This window comes from Pristis pectinata, chromosome 5 (assembly GCF_009764475.1).
Source record: "Pristis pectinata isolate sPriPec2 chromosome 5, sPriPec2.1.pri, whole genome shotgun sequence".
NCBI classification, from domain to species: domain Eukaryota; kingdom Metazoa; phylum Chordata; class Chondrichthyes; order Rhinopristiformes; family Pristidae; genus Pristis; species Pristis pectinata.
In genome coordinates, this window is record NC_067409.1 from 31,486,192 (window position 1) to 31,501,200 (window position 15,009).

The window sequence follows — 15,009 nt, forward strand, 5'->3', positions numbered from 1 at the left end:
ATGGGTGGGCAGCACTAAGAACAAGTAAGCTTGTTATTCCAAGAGATCTGATCAAAGTTACTATTAGCTTCTACCATGAAGGAAGCTTAGTCAACATATAACTGGGAACAATCTCCAAAAAAGGCCAACAGATTTCACTCATAAAAATTACACAATCAAAAATCTAATTTAATATTTCAAAACCTCAGCAAGTCTGTGTTTTTTTTAATTTATGGCCTTTTCAGATCCAAACTTAAACCAATGACTTCTATCCTTTAATTATTGCTTTAATAAGTATAAGGTAGTTCTACTTGAGCTAGGCTGTAATTATTCATGAAGAATACAGTGCCATTTACATTTATATCTGCAGAGTTTAATAATTAGTTGAGTGATGACCATCTAAGAAGCTATTCAGGAAATATTGAGAATGTCCATAAATTCAAATATTATTTAAATTAAGTACTTACTTCAGCAATAATAAATGAATTTTTCCAATTAAAACCTCTAGGATTGCTGTTTCCCTTGAAGGGCTAATATTTCTCACTTCGGCAACGTAACCCCAAAACACATAAAATAAGCTGCTTCTAAGTTACAATTACCTATGGCACATGAGGAAAACATTCAATCCAGTAGGTTTATACTGGTTCCCCACAGAGCAATCCCATCCCCTCTCCCTTCCCTGTAGCCTTGCAACCTGTTCTCTCACACCTGCCCATCAATTCCCCATGCATCAGACATACATTCTTCAATAACCAAGATGGGAGCTGCCTACCTGCATTTCCACACATAAATAGAATGAAACAACTTTCTAGCTTATTTCTATGGCATTAATAATAAACACAAGCATTCTTGTAATGTCTTCAGAGAAGAAACATTTCCAAAGGCACTTGACAGAAGAACAGAAATGAGCCTTTGTGAGCACATTAGAAATTACCAAAAACTTGACCAGGGATAAGATTTTGAGAGGGCTTTTAAAAATTGAGAAAGTAGAAATGAGAAGGATTCTCTAGAGCCGGTTGTCAAGAGGATGTGTGAAAGTATCATTGGTAAATGAGATTTGAGTACAGAATGAGCCCCGAGTACAGAAACTGTGAACCATGGGATTCAGTCCAAGCAAATAGCAAGGCTGGAAGTATAATTTTAGACAGGATGCAGTTTTCTGCTGGGACAAAAAAAAAACAATCGTTAGCATTCATGTAAATCGTAGACTAAGGTACTTGGGAGTTTCTTGTATTACAATACAGGTCATAGAGCGCAGAAACAGGTCCACGCCGACCTTTTTGCCCATCTACACTAATCCCATTTGTCTACATTAGGCCTGCATCCTTCTATACCTTGCCTATTTAAGCACATCTAAATGCCTCCTAAACATAGTGATTATATCTGATTTCACCACCTCCTCTGACAGCGTGTTCCAGACATCAACAACTCAGTGTAAAAAAAACCGTACCCTTCAGATCCCCTTCAAAACTCCTTTCTCTCACCTTAATCCTAAGCCCTCTTGTTTTTGATATCACACCATGGGTAAAAGATTTAACTATCCACCCTATCTATGCCTCTCATAATCTTATATACTTTGATCAGGTCACCCCTCACCTTTTGCTCCAGGGAAAACAAGTGCAGCCTATACAAATCTCTCCCCATGACTGTAGTCCTCTGATCAAGGCAACATCCTGCTGAATCTCCTCTGCACTCTCTCCAGTGCAATCGCATCCTTCCTGTAGTGGAGTGACCAGAACTGCAGACAATACTCCAAGTGCAGTCTAAGAAGTGTTTTCTGAAGTTGCAACATAACATCCCAACTTTTTATATTCTATGCCCTGACCTAGGAAGGTAAGCATGCCATAGGCTTTCTTCACCACCCTGTTGACCCGTGGTTCCACTTTCAGGGAACTATGGACTTGAACTCCTTGGTCTCTCTGTTCATAGACATTCCTTAGTGCCCTACCATTTACTGCATCTGTCCTTCCCAAAATGCATCCCCTCACACTCATCAGGATTAGGGATAGCCTCAGCAAGCAAAGCTTACACTTTCCTTATGGACACAAAGCAACATTCTTGTTTCTCCTGAATTAATGCCTGCATCTCTTCTAGCTCTAGCTTTCCTTCTCATTTGTCTTTGCTTGCTGGGCAAGCCATGGCTACAGAGGCTTTTTGACTCCAGCCACATTTTTTAAAATGTCAGAGATTAATGGCATCATTGGCTGCGTATTCAGGTGTCCAGATTTGACTGGAGGTCCTTGCCTCTCACTCAGAACAGCAGATTAAACTAGAGGAGGAATGGTCCGAAGCATCAATGGGCAGTCAGAAATTGGAAGGTATGAATTTGTGGGCATCACAAAGTTGCGGTTGAAAGAAGATCACAGCTGGGAGCTAAACATCCAAGGATACACATCCTATCGAAAAGACAGGCAGGTGGGCAGAGGAGGTGGAGTGACTCGGTTGGTAAAAAATGAAATCAAATTGTTAGCAGGAAGTGACATAGGATCAGAAGATGTAGAATCCTTGTGGACAGAGTTAAGAAACTGCAAGAGTAAAAAGATCCTGATAGGAATTATATACAGGCCTCCAAATAATAGCCAGGATGTGGGGTACAAATTACAACAGGAGATAGAAAAGGCAAAGTAAAAAGGGCAATGTTACGGTGGTCATGGGGGATTTCAATATGCAGGTAGACTGGGAAAATCAGATTGGTACTGGATCCCAAGAGAAAGAATTTGTAGAATGCCCACAAGATGGCTTTTTAGAACAGCTTGTGGTCGAGCCCACTAGGGAAAAGGCAATTATGGATTTGGTGTTGTGCAATGAACCAGATTTGATTAGGGAACTTAAGGTAAAGGAACCCTAAGGAGGCAGTGATCACAATATGATAAAATTCACCCTGCAGTTTGAGAGGGAGAAGCTAAAATCGGATGTATTGGTATTACAGTTGAGTAAAGGTAACTACAGAAGCATGAAAGAGGAGCTGGCCAAAGTTGATTGGAAGGGGACCCTAATAGAGATGACAGTAGAGCAGCAATGGCAGGAGTTTCACAGGATCAGTTCATCCCAAAGAAGAAGCAGCATTCTAAAAGGAGGATGAGTCAACCATGGCTGACAAGGGAAGTCATAAGACAGCATAAAAGCAAAAGAGAGGGCATACAATATTGCAAAATTTGTGGGAAGCTAGAGGATTGGGAAGCTTTTAATACAACAGAAGGTAACTAAGGGAAGTAAAAATGATATATGACGTTAAGCTAGCCAATAATATTAAAGAGGATACCAAGAGCTTTTTGAGATATGTAAAGAGTAAAAGAGGCAAGAGTGGACATCGGACCACTGGAAAATGACGCTGGCGAGGTGGTAATGGGGAACAAAGAAATGTGGAAGGCACCAGCAACATGCCAGAAATTTGAGAGAGTCAGGGGGTAGAAGTGAGTGTAGTCACTATTACTAAGGAGAAAGTTCTTGGGAAGCTGAAAGGTCTTAAGGTTGATAAGTCACCTGAACCAGATGAAATCACTCCAGGGCTGTGAAAGAGGTAGCTGAAGAGATTGTGGAGGCATTAGTAGTGATCTTTCAAGAATCACTAGAGTCAGGAACGGTTCCGGAGAACTGGTAAAATCGCAAATGTCACTCCACTTTTTAAGGAAGGAAGGAGGCAAAAGACAAGAAATTATAGGCCAGTTAGCCTGACTTCGGTAAGATGTTGGAGTCCATTATTAAGGATGAGGTTTCGGGGTAGTTGGAAGCACATGATAAAATAGGCCAAAGTCCACATGGTTTCCTTAAGAAGATATCTTGCCTGACAAATCTGTTGGAATTCTTTGAGGAAGTGAGATGCAGGATAGACAAAGGAGAGTCAGTAGATGTTGTTTCCTTGGATTTTCAGAAGGCCTTTGACAAGATGCTGCACAAGAGGCTGCTACACAAGATAGGAGCCCATGGCATTAGAAAGGTACTAGCATGGATAGAAGGTTGGCTGACTGGCAGAAGGCAAAGAGTGAGAATAAAGGGGGCTTTTTCTGGTTGGCTACTGGTGACTAGTGGTGTTCTGCAGGGGTCAGTGTTGAGCCCGCCACTTTTCACTTTATATGTTAATGATCTGGATGACAGAATTGATGGCTTTGTTGCCAAGTTTGCAGATGATACAAAGATATGTGGTAGTGTTGAGGAAGCAGGGAGTCTGCAGAAGGACTTGGACAGATTGGGAGAAAGGGCAGAGATGTGGCAGATGGAACACATCGTAGGGAAATGTTTGGTCCTGCACTTTGGTAGAAGGAATAAAGGCATAGACTATTTTCTAAACGTAGAGTGAATTCACAAATCGGAGGTGCAAAGGGACATGGGAGTCCTAGTGCAAGATTCCCTAAAGGTTAACTTGCAGGTTAAGTTGGTAGTAAGGAAGGCAAATGCAATTTTTTCATTTTGAGAGGACTAGAACATAAAAGCAAGGATGAAATGCGGAGGCTTTATAAGGCATTGGTCAGACCACATTTGGAGTATTGTGAGCAGTTTTGGGCCCATATCTAAAGAAGGATGTGTTGGCATTGGAGAGGGTCCAGAGGAGGTTTACAAGAATGATCAGAATGAAAGGGTTAACGTATGAGGAGCCTTTGATGTACTTGCTGGAGTTGAGAAGGATGAGGGTGGATCTCATTGAAACCTGCCGAATATTGAAAGCCTGGATAGTGTGGATGTGGAGAGGATGTTTCCAGTGGTGGGAGAGTCTAGGACCAGAGGGCACAGCCTCAGGACAGAAGGACGTCCCTTTAGAACAGAGATGAGGAGGAATTTCTTTAGCCATAGGGTGGTGAATTTGTGGAATTCTTTGCCACAGCTGGCTGTGGAGGCCAAGTCATTGGGTATATTTAAAGCAGAGGTTGATAGATTCTTGATTAGTAAGGGCGTCAAAGGTTACAGGGAGAAGGCAGGACAATGGAGTTGAGAGGGAAAAATAAATCAGCCATGATCGAATGGTGGAGCAGACTCAATGGGCCGAATGGTCTAATTCTGCTCCTACGTCTTATGGCAAGTACACCTGGATGCATGTTTTGTTTTAACTGAACAGTATGATTAAAATCATGATTACCATCAGATCCTTATCAGGAAATGGGGAGTATCCTGAAGGATAAGAGATAAGTAATCGGGGTTCCAATCCAGTGCGACATCATTGACCTCTGGCTGTCCTAGAAAAAATGAACAGGCTCCCTTGGGACAAAACTGATTAATTATCCGAAAGGTGCATTGCACAAGAATTGATCTATGCCTGTCTGTTGCAGTAATTGTGTCAACTATGCAAGTGCAACTCATGCCAGGAAAAGCACAATAAAATTTCCTGAATGATGCAAAACAATCCCGAAGTGATCATTTGTGTATTTCATTCCAGGGAAAGTCCATTTACAATTGTGTAACTCTGAAATAAACAGTAACGCCCAATCAGATCCCTAATTCAGACTCTCTCACTGCATCTGCAAGTACTGTTGCTGATCCTGGAAAGCTTAAAGCAAAGATGTCAACAAAAATTAAGGTTTGTGCTTCGGTACTTATTCGCCTTCAGTAATTTCATCATCATGTAATATTTACACTTACTAAATTCCATCCCTTTCTCGTCCATGACTCTTCAACTCCACTCAAAAAAAGAAACTTACTGCTTCTTTCAGATGTTCTGGGAAATGGGAAACCAGAGACCATACCATGTCTTTCCAGTAAACACAAGTTGGGAGGAGTAGGCATCTGTTGCAACTGGAGAGGTACAGCATCACATTTTTATACAGGAACTTTGAAAGGACCCATATAGATTTTTATCAGCTAAAAAATGCAGATAATGTTAAATTAACACAGCTGTCACACCAGATGAGGCAAACATTCCCAGAGCTCCCGTCACTATAATCCACTCTAAACCATTTAAAACAATGAATTCCATTGATCTGTATCACTGGGTAATCCTAGTTGATGGTTGTTAACGCTTCATGACACATCTTTGTGGCACAGTGGAAGATGTGGACCATATCTCCAGCGGTCTGAATTGCATTGCGACAAGTGATTTTGCTGACAAACATTTAAAGGTTTTTACACAACTCCCTTTGCTCTATGACCATTTGCCCTAAATCCTGATTCCATCCCTTTCTCTGGGCAGCTGTCTTCCGCTGAACCACACCTTTCACAACCTGGGTATCCTATCTGACCCAGAGTTGACCTTCCAAAACATGGGTCTGCTTAAAAAACTGACTACTATTCCACTTCCATAAGTTTCACGTTGGTTTATCTGGTGTGAAATTCCTCAGCTATGCCAATGTTAGGGGTGAGTCCCTATCATTCCAATTCTCCTCTGGCCAACATCTTATTTCCAAATTCCATAAACCTGAGCTCACCCAAAACTCTACTACTACACATGAAGCCCGAATCCCAAACAAAATAACCATGACTGATCGCCCATCCCATATCCTGGAGGTCACCCATTTAGTCAGAACTTCATTGCATCTGCTATAATGAAGTCGAACTGCAACCTATGTTCGGGCTGGTTTTTGCAACATAGCTCATCACCTGAACAGTTGGAAAGGAAATGGTTTGCTTTTCTCTTGTTTGGATGAGTGAAGCTATGACAATATCTAGACAAAGCAATCCATCTGAATGAGCAAACCAGTGCCACCAGCTTAAATGTTCACTCCATCCATCACATGAATGTAGTAGATACCATGCACAATTCTGCAACTTGCCCTCACTTCTTCTGCAGCAAACTATCCAGTCTTGAGACATTATTTCCTTGAAACAGAAAGGCAAACAAGTGCATGGGAGCAACATTAACTGCAAGCTGCTGCAAGACTTCATTGCCTGATCTGGGAAATGCAACCATTGTTCCTTCTCAAACACTGAACTTTGTACATCAGCAGTTAACCAGGTCACCACAAAGGTGGCAACCAGTTTACTGCTGCCAGGTCAAATATTGTGCAATAATCACTTGATACCTTTCACTCTGGCAATGTTATCTAAGTAAATGCAACTACTTGGCGTTGTCATAACTGCTCTTCATCTTGTTCAATAGTCCAGAGAGTCTTCTCCTGGCAGACTCCCAGTTTTCCATCATCCTTGAGCACTTCATTGTCCACTGTGACGTAAACTTCTTGACAAATTGATAACTCCTCACTTCATTGTTACCATGATCCTCTCCCAGGATCCCACTCCTCACCTCTGACAAGAGCCAATAAATTGGTATTATTCCATGTTATTCAGAGATTCTGCCTCTGTTACAGCATTCATCATTTTCTGAAGGAACAACCACACAGTTGTAAGCGCACCCGTGCATCAACATGCACAAAGTATCAGGGAGGTTCTGCAACTAATCTGCACTTAAACTTCCAACAAAGCCTTCTCAGTCCTTAATAATGTGAACGATTGGGGATAATATTGTGACACAAAGAACCTTGTGGAAGTTATTTAAAAAAGCAGAATTAATTCAAGTCCTTCATAAGCAAGCACATTGTGTATTGTCTGGATTAAGCTACTTAGATATTCAGTAATCCAAAGTTTTTCAAACTTATCAGCATGTTATGACCTGCAGGAAAGCATTAGCACTTGGAGGTTTGGTGCAATGCTGCCACATTGCTACAGTCCCATTTCCAAAAAGGTATCAAATACTCAGCAAAAAAAATGCTATTGGTGCAGAAAAGCATGTTGATGTACCCATAAAGCAATGCAAGTATAAACAAGTATGGTTCTGGTATGGAGCAATACAAATATCACATTATGATGTCTCTGACATCATCATATTTAGAAAGTGGACAACTTTGGGAGCTCCTGTGATTTGACTGCATAAAGTAAGCTTAAAAGCCTAGAATCTACCATTGAAATCACATATTACAACCTTGAAATTTGTACTGGAGAAGCAGAAGTGCAAGTACGGTCAAAATTTCACACTGAATAATTCTAAAGATCCACATACAAATTCAAGCTGGTGAACTGCTATCGTTCTGTTTTTTAAAAACAGGTTGGATCACAGAATACAATCAGTCTTCCACTAAAGCTCATGAGAACTGCTAACTTAGATCCATTTGAGACTTCTCTGGTTTGGTGAGTGTAATCATCAACTGAGCATCCTTGAGGGAAGGAAAACCACAAGCATTCGCCCACAAGCAAATTTCAGGGAATGCCTTTAAAGGCTGATGAACAGAGTTACAAAACATGGTACTCAAAGTGAAATGAAGCAGCTCGTTTTGAAGCCATAATGAACTATTATTGCCATTGCTTAAAAAAGATGGATCACGCATTTAAAGAAACTCAGGAAATCCCAAAGTCCTTCACTTTTGAAGCTTACATATTGTTATAATGTATGGAAAGAAAACATTTAAGGTGCCAGGAACAACGTCTTAGTATGTTTCATTGAAAACAGTCCTGTTTTAGTAAGGACAGTTCAGGAACAAATATGGACCTGGCTAATCTCTTCCAATTTGAACCGTGGCATGGGGATCTTCTACATCCTGTCAGGAAGGAGGATAGGCCCTGGGGCTAATATCTCAACAACAGTTGCACTCCTACAGTCCTGTAACTAAGTCAGATGCTGTGCTTAAATGGAATTAAATTCCAAGCTGTGAGGTGACAATTATTACGGTATTGGTATTGGTTGAGTATTGTCACTTGTAGCGAGATACAGTGAAAAGCTTGTCTTACAAACCGATGACACAGGTCAATTCATTACACAGTGCAGTTACATTGAGTTAGTACAGAGTCCATTGAAGTAGGACAGGTAAAAACCATAACAGTAAAGTGTCACAGCTACAGAGAAAGTGCAGTGCAATAAGGTGAAAGATCACAACAAGGTAGATCGTGAGGTCATAGTCCATCTCATTGTATAAGGGAACTGTTCAATAGTCTTATCACAGTGGGGTAGAAGCTGTCCTTAAGTCTGGTGGTACGTGCCCTCAGGCACCTGTATCTTCTACCCGATGGAAGACGAGAGAAGAGAGAATGTCCCGGGTGGGTGGGGCCTTTGATTATGCTGGCTGCTACATTGAGAGGTAAACTTGTCTTGCATACCGTTCGTACAGGTCGATACATTACACAGTGCAGTTACACTGAGTCAGTACAGAGTGCATTGATGTAGTACAGGTAAAAACAGTAACAGTACAAAGTGTCACAGCTGCAGAGAAATTGCAGTGCAATAAGGTGCAAGGTTACAACAAGGTAGATTGTGAGGTCATAGCCCATCTCATCGTATGTCAATAGTCTTATCACAGTGGGGTAGAAGCTGTCCTTAAGTCTGGCGGTACGTGCCCTCAGGCTCCTGTATCTTCTACCTGATGGAAGAGGAGAGAAGGGAGAATGTCCCAGGTGGGTGGGGTCTTTGATTATGCTGGCTGCTACACCAAGACAGCGAGAGGTAAAGACAGAGTCAAAGGAGGGGAGGCTGGTTTCCGTGATGCACTGGGCTGTGTCCACAACTCTCTGCAGTTTCTTGGGGTCCTGGGCAGAGCAGTTGCCGTACCAAGCCGTGATACATCCAGATAGCATGCTTTCTATGGTGCATCGGTAAAAGTTGGTGAGAGTCAAAGGGGACAAACCAAATTTCTTTAGCCTCCTGAGGAAGTAGAGGCACTGGTGAGCTTTCTTGGCCGTGGCATCTATGTGATTTGTCCAGGACAGGCTGTTGGTGACGTTCACTCCCAGGAACTAAAGGAGACACTTTTGTTCCCCATGCAGTTACATGACATGTCCTCAAACTACTCTCAGCAAAGCCAAGTCAAATGTTGTAATCCATGGGCGTGGATTTGTCAAAATCCCCATACCTCCTTCCCAGTATTCATCACATGATATCATAACTGAGTTTGGAAAAAGCTCTTTCCAGTCAGTGGAATGGTCAAAACACAGCAATAAATGTAGAGGAGGCTGCACCAGGAGCACCAGATGCAATAAATGACACCCTCAGATTCACAGGTGAAGCGCTGCCTCACCTAGAACGACTGTCTAGGACCCTGAATGGTGGTGAGGGAGGAGGTGTAGGGGCAGGTGTATCACTTTGCATGGTTGCAGGGATAAGTGCCAAGAGGGTGATCGGTGGGGAGGGACGAGTGGACAAGGGAGTCGCGAAGAGAGCGGTCCGTGTGCCCTGTGGAAAGCCGGGGCGAGGGGAAGACGTGCCTGGTGGTGGGATCCCGTCGAAGATGGCGGAAGTTGCAGAGAATGATGTGTTGGATGCGGAAGCCTCCCGAGGTGAAGATTGGGTGACCGCTTCATCGAGCACCTTCACTCCCCCCACCACAACAGTTAGGATCTCCTGGCGGCCACGCACCCATTCCCATACTGACATGTCTATCCACGGCCTCATCTCCTGCCACTTTGAAGCCAGATGCAGGTTGGAGGAGCAACACCTCATATTCCATCTTGGTGGTCTCCAACTTGATAGCATCAAGATAGATTTCTCCAACATCTGGTAAGCCTTCCTCTCTGTTCCCCCCCCCCCTTTGTTTTCCCTCATTCCTGTGGCCCTCTCACCCCTTCTCTTTCCCCTCTCCCACCCTCACAACTTGCCCATCACCTCCCTCTGGCTCCCCACCTCCTTTCCTTAATTCCATGGTCTCCTGTCCTCACCTATTGGATTCCTTCTTCTCTAGCCCTTTTGCCTCTTCCGCCTTTCACCTCTCAGCTTCTCACATCATTCCCTTTTACCCCACCACCTACTTTCCCCCTCTCATCAGGACTCACCTATCACCTGCCAACTTGTGCTCCCCCCCCCACCCCCTTTTATTCTGGCTTCTGCCCTCTTCCTTTCCAGTTCTGACGAAGGGTCTCAACCCGAAACATTGACGGTTTATTTCCCTCCATAGATGCTGCCTGACCTGCCGAATTCCTCCAGCATTCCGTACGCGTTAACCTAACAATTGGTACGACTTTGGGAGGTGGAAGGAAGTCAGTGCCTGGGCGAAACCCACGAACGCACAGGGAGAACATGCAAACTCCGTACAGAGCACATTCAGGATCGAATCCAGGTCACTGGAGCTGTGAAACAGTTGCACAAGTTGGATCACCATGGTGCCGCCCTAACAAGTTGGGTGATCCCAAATGTAGTGGGCTCAGACCCTAACATTTGATATCTGCTCCCTAGTTAAAGAGAGGCACTCAGCAAACAAGAATGCACTGTATAACTCCAAACAGGAGTCGATGTAAGCCTGCTCTGTCATTCAATAAGGCTGATTTGACCATTAGCCACAACTCCAATCTTTTGATTGATCCACATAATAATCAATTCCCCTTTAGTCCAAAAATTTCTCAGTTTTGAATATTCTTAAATATTCAGCATTCACACCTCTCTTGGATAGGGAATTTGAAAGATTGCTCTCACAGAGGGATGCAAAATTCCTCATCTCAATGTTCAATGGGTGAGATTTATCCTGAGACACTGCTCCAAAGTTCCAGATTTCCTCCTCTCAGTTTCTATCCTTTCAGGCCCCACCAGGATCTGACAAACTTCAATCAGGTTACCTGTCATTCTTCTGAATTCCAGACAGCACTGGTCAAAACTACTCGATCTTTCCTCATAAGACAATCCCTTCATCCCTGGAATCTGTCTACTGAATCTCATCTTAAGCACATCGTTCCTTAGGTAAGGAGACCAATAACCATAAGCAGTATTTGTTTACAATAACATAGGAGGCTAATCAGCCCATTAGGTCCATGCCAGCTCCCAGCAGAGCAATCCCATCAGTCCCATTCCTGCTCCTTATTTCCCTGTAACCCTGCAAATTGCTCTCTCACATCCCCATCATATCTTGCTCATATTTTGCCAAACAAGGAGGTAATTTAGTTTACAGTAGCCATTTAACATATCAGCACATATTTGGAATGTGGGAGGAAACCACAGCAATTGGCAAAAAAAACCTACAAGTTCACAGGAAGAACATGCAAACTACTCACAAACAGCACCCAAGGTCAGGATTGAAACCCAGTCCCTGAAGATGTGAGGCAGCAGCACCAACCATTGTGCCACTATCAGCCACAGGATGCTTTTCAGATGAAGTCTCAACAAAGACCTGTACAGTTAGAGCAAAATCCCTTATCTTTACTCTCCATTTGTTCTGCATTAAAGACCAACATTTCATTTTACTTTCTAATTTCTTGCTGCACTTAATATACTAATTTCTGCTAACTTTGTATTTCTTGAACAAAAACAATCAAGATCTCTCCGAATGCCAGCACTCATCTGCCTCACACCATATATGTATTTATATTTTCTGTTTTTTCCACCAAAGTGCATAATCTCACATAATACTCTGCCAGCCCCCTTTTCTTTAAACCCTGCATGTATCCACCTAAAATCCTCCTCACAGTTTACATTCCCACTTATCTCTATATCATCAGTAAACTTGAATACAATATCCCTGGTCCCTTAATTTAAGTCATTAAAATAAATTGTACAAATTTGTCAAAGGCTTTAGAGTGTCTAAAATAATAACTGATGATTCAAAGCACAGAGCATGACATTAAACAATAAGTCACAAAAGAAATTACGTTTGGTGAAAACCACATGGTAATCATGGGATTAGTTGTAATTTTCAAAGGAAGGAGAATTTGAGAACTGTTCCAAGCTTTGATGAACTTTGAATCTACCAATAGAAATGCAATGGAAAGCAAACTAGAAGGACAAAAAGAATTGGCTATTGTGGGAATCTGAAGTGAATCTGAAAATCTGAAGTATACCACAGAGATCAGAAGGCAATCTGGAGTTTAAAGAAAAAGATTGGTGACATTGGATTAGAGATATCCTTGGTTAACTAGAAGGGTTTTTGAATATTTTTGATGGAGAGGGAGGAAAAAGATGAATGGAGTAGATCTTCTACTGTTCTGAGATGGTTGGATGCCTGACCCCAGACCAGATTCTCTTATCCACTGTAGTCCGGCAGCAGGGTGGTCGACCAACTTGAAGGCTGGTCCCAAAAATATTGTCTGGCTGCATGACAGAATGGATTTAACAGACAGTGAGGCCTTACCCACAGGGTCATCTGCTGTCAAAGCTGTTACCATTAATAAGTGTTTATAAGTGTCATTCATAGAACCACTAGTTTAAAAAAAAGTTAAAAATTAAAATACATAAAAATTTTAAAAATTGAATGACAAAAATGCACACACTCAAATTAACTTAAATGAATCAAATTTAAAAAACTACTTACCTTTCTCCCTACAGTCAATATCTCCTACTAATTTTAATGGGAATATCGAACACGCACCAGATATTTATCTATCAGTCACATGTACATCGAAACACAGTGAAATGCGTCGTTTTGCGTTACTGAGAATGTGCTGGGGGGCAGCCCGCAAGTGTCGCCACTCTTCCAGCGCCAACGTAGCATGCCCACAACTCCTAACCTGTACGTCTTTGGAATGTGGGAGGAAACTGGAGCACCCAGAGGAAACCCACACAGACACGGGGAGAACGTACAAACTCCTTACACACAGCGGTGGAAATTGAACCCAGGTCACTGGCGCTGTAATAGCGTTACGCTAACCGCTACACTACCGTAACACAGAGCAGGCTCACAAGACACATTTTGCAACCAAAGGGCAAAGGATTGGTGGAAAGCAATAGAGGCACACAGAGACAATGACATTTTTTTCCCCAAAAAGGACACAAGTAGGTTTCAGGTCCAATCTTCTCCATTGCTTTAGTAGCATGGCTAATCTCAACTAGCCATGCTACTACGGCAATCTTGGGTTCAAAGAATATCAGACAGGTTTCCACTTGTTATCCTTTGAATTCTTGTTCAAAATGTTCATGGTCTGATTTTGGGGGAAGGCAGGATTGGACCTGACTTGAATGAGCAGATTTTTATCATTCAATTTAGGTTCACAGGACACTGCAGAAAGAAAGCAATGTGTTGCAACATTTATGAAGCTATCAATAACATTCAGGAGATTCAAGTCAAGGCTATAAAATTTGAGACTAGTAATGTGCATTTGCAGTAGCCTTGGGATACAGATATTTTTAGCCCTTTCTGATGGGCATTTTCCTAAATCAGCACTTCTTTGGGGGAGAAAATGATTCATTTTCTGCCAGCGCCACAATCATTCTGAAAAGAAAGGGACATTTAGAATTTGGTGAGAATGAAGTGCCTAAAGGGAGAGGAGGGACTTTTGACTTTAATACTTGTGGTTTGTGCAAATTCGATACAGTAAATAGAAAGGCAAATTTAACAACACACAAATGCAAGCAGCAGCAGGACACAGCAATAATAACCAGTCAAACACAGGATGAAAGTCAGAGTGTTGCCATCTTCAGTATTACTTGTTGCACAACATGGGTAAATTACAAATAATATATTTCTTAGAGGTTATAAATGTTTGTGTTTTGAGAGTGGTTAAACAATTAAATAGCCTCAAAAATAGATTTCCAAATTCTATGTCTCAATACACATAGACTAAGATAATGGCACAGCAGATCATGTGGCTGCCCTTCAGTATATTGGAGGTTGTGGGCAGCAAGACCGGTCCACACGTTGGAGTGCATTGTCTGGACATCTGACACACAAGGGTGTGTTGAAGGTGATGGGATGGAGTGGAAGATGGTTGGGTACAGCTAGACAGTTGCCTACAAACCTTCATGTCATGTGGAAAGGTGTAGAAAGAGTTGGTGTAAACAATAATGCACTGAATAAGGCAAATACAGAGGCAAAGAGAGTATATGCAAAAACTGATCCTATCCAACAGTGTATTACACTTGTTTTTTGTGAATATAAGGATGAAGGGCAGTTGGAGAAATACATGTGAAATACATGAAACAGCAACTCAGTCTCTATGTTTAGGTAGGTAGGTAGGGTCTTTAACAGGTAAATAGGTAAAATGACTGGAGATCAGTGGTTTAAAGAACCAGTTAATACCACTGAGTGTTACTTAACAAAATAACTTCAACAGCAGTATCTAGCAACATAAAAAGGAAGCACACAAGAATTCAAAATATGGCATCAATGATAGCAATGATGCAACAAATATTAAAATGTGGCAAAAGGGATAGCAAGAGCTCTAAAACTGGAATGTGAAAAGAAACTTAGTAAGTAATATCAAAAT

At 42.0% G+C, this 15,009-nt stretch overlaps 1 protein-coding gene across 7 annotated transcripts in view; it reads right to left on the minus strand.

Moving 5' to 3' along the window:
* si:ch211-285f17.1 (sickle tail protein) overlaps positions 1-15,009 on the minus strand; it is a 500,571-nt gene that overhangs the window by 353,306 nt on the left and 132,256 nt on the right. Inside the window, exon 1 of one of the 7 annotated variants that reach the window (XM_052017061.1) lies at positions 447-568. The exons of the other annotated variants lie outside the window; for them this stretch is intronic. The gene's annotated coding sequence lies outside the window, so the exon portion shown is untranslated. Of the gene's footprint in view, positions 1-446; positions 569-15,009 lie in introns of those variants that run through there. 7 annotated transcript variants of the gene reach the window in all.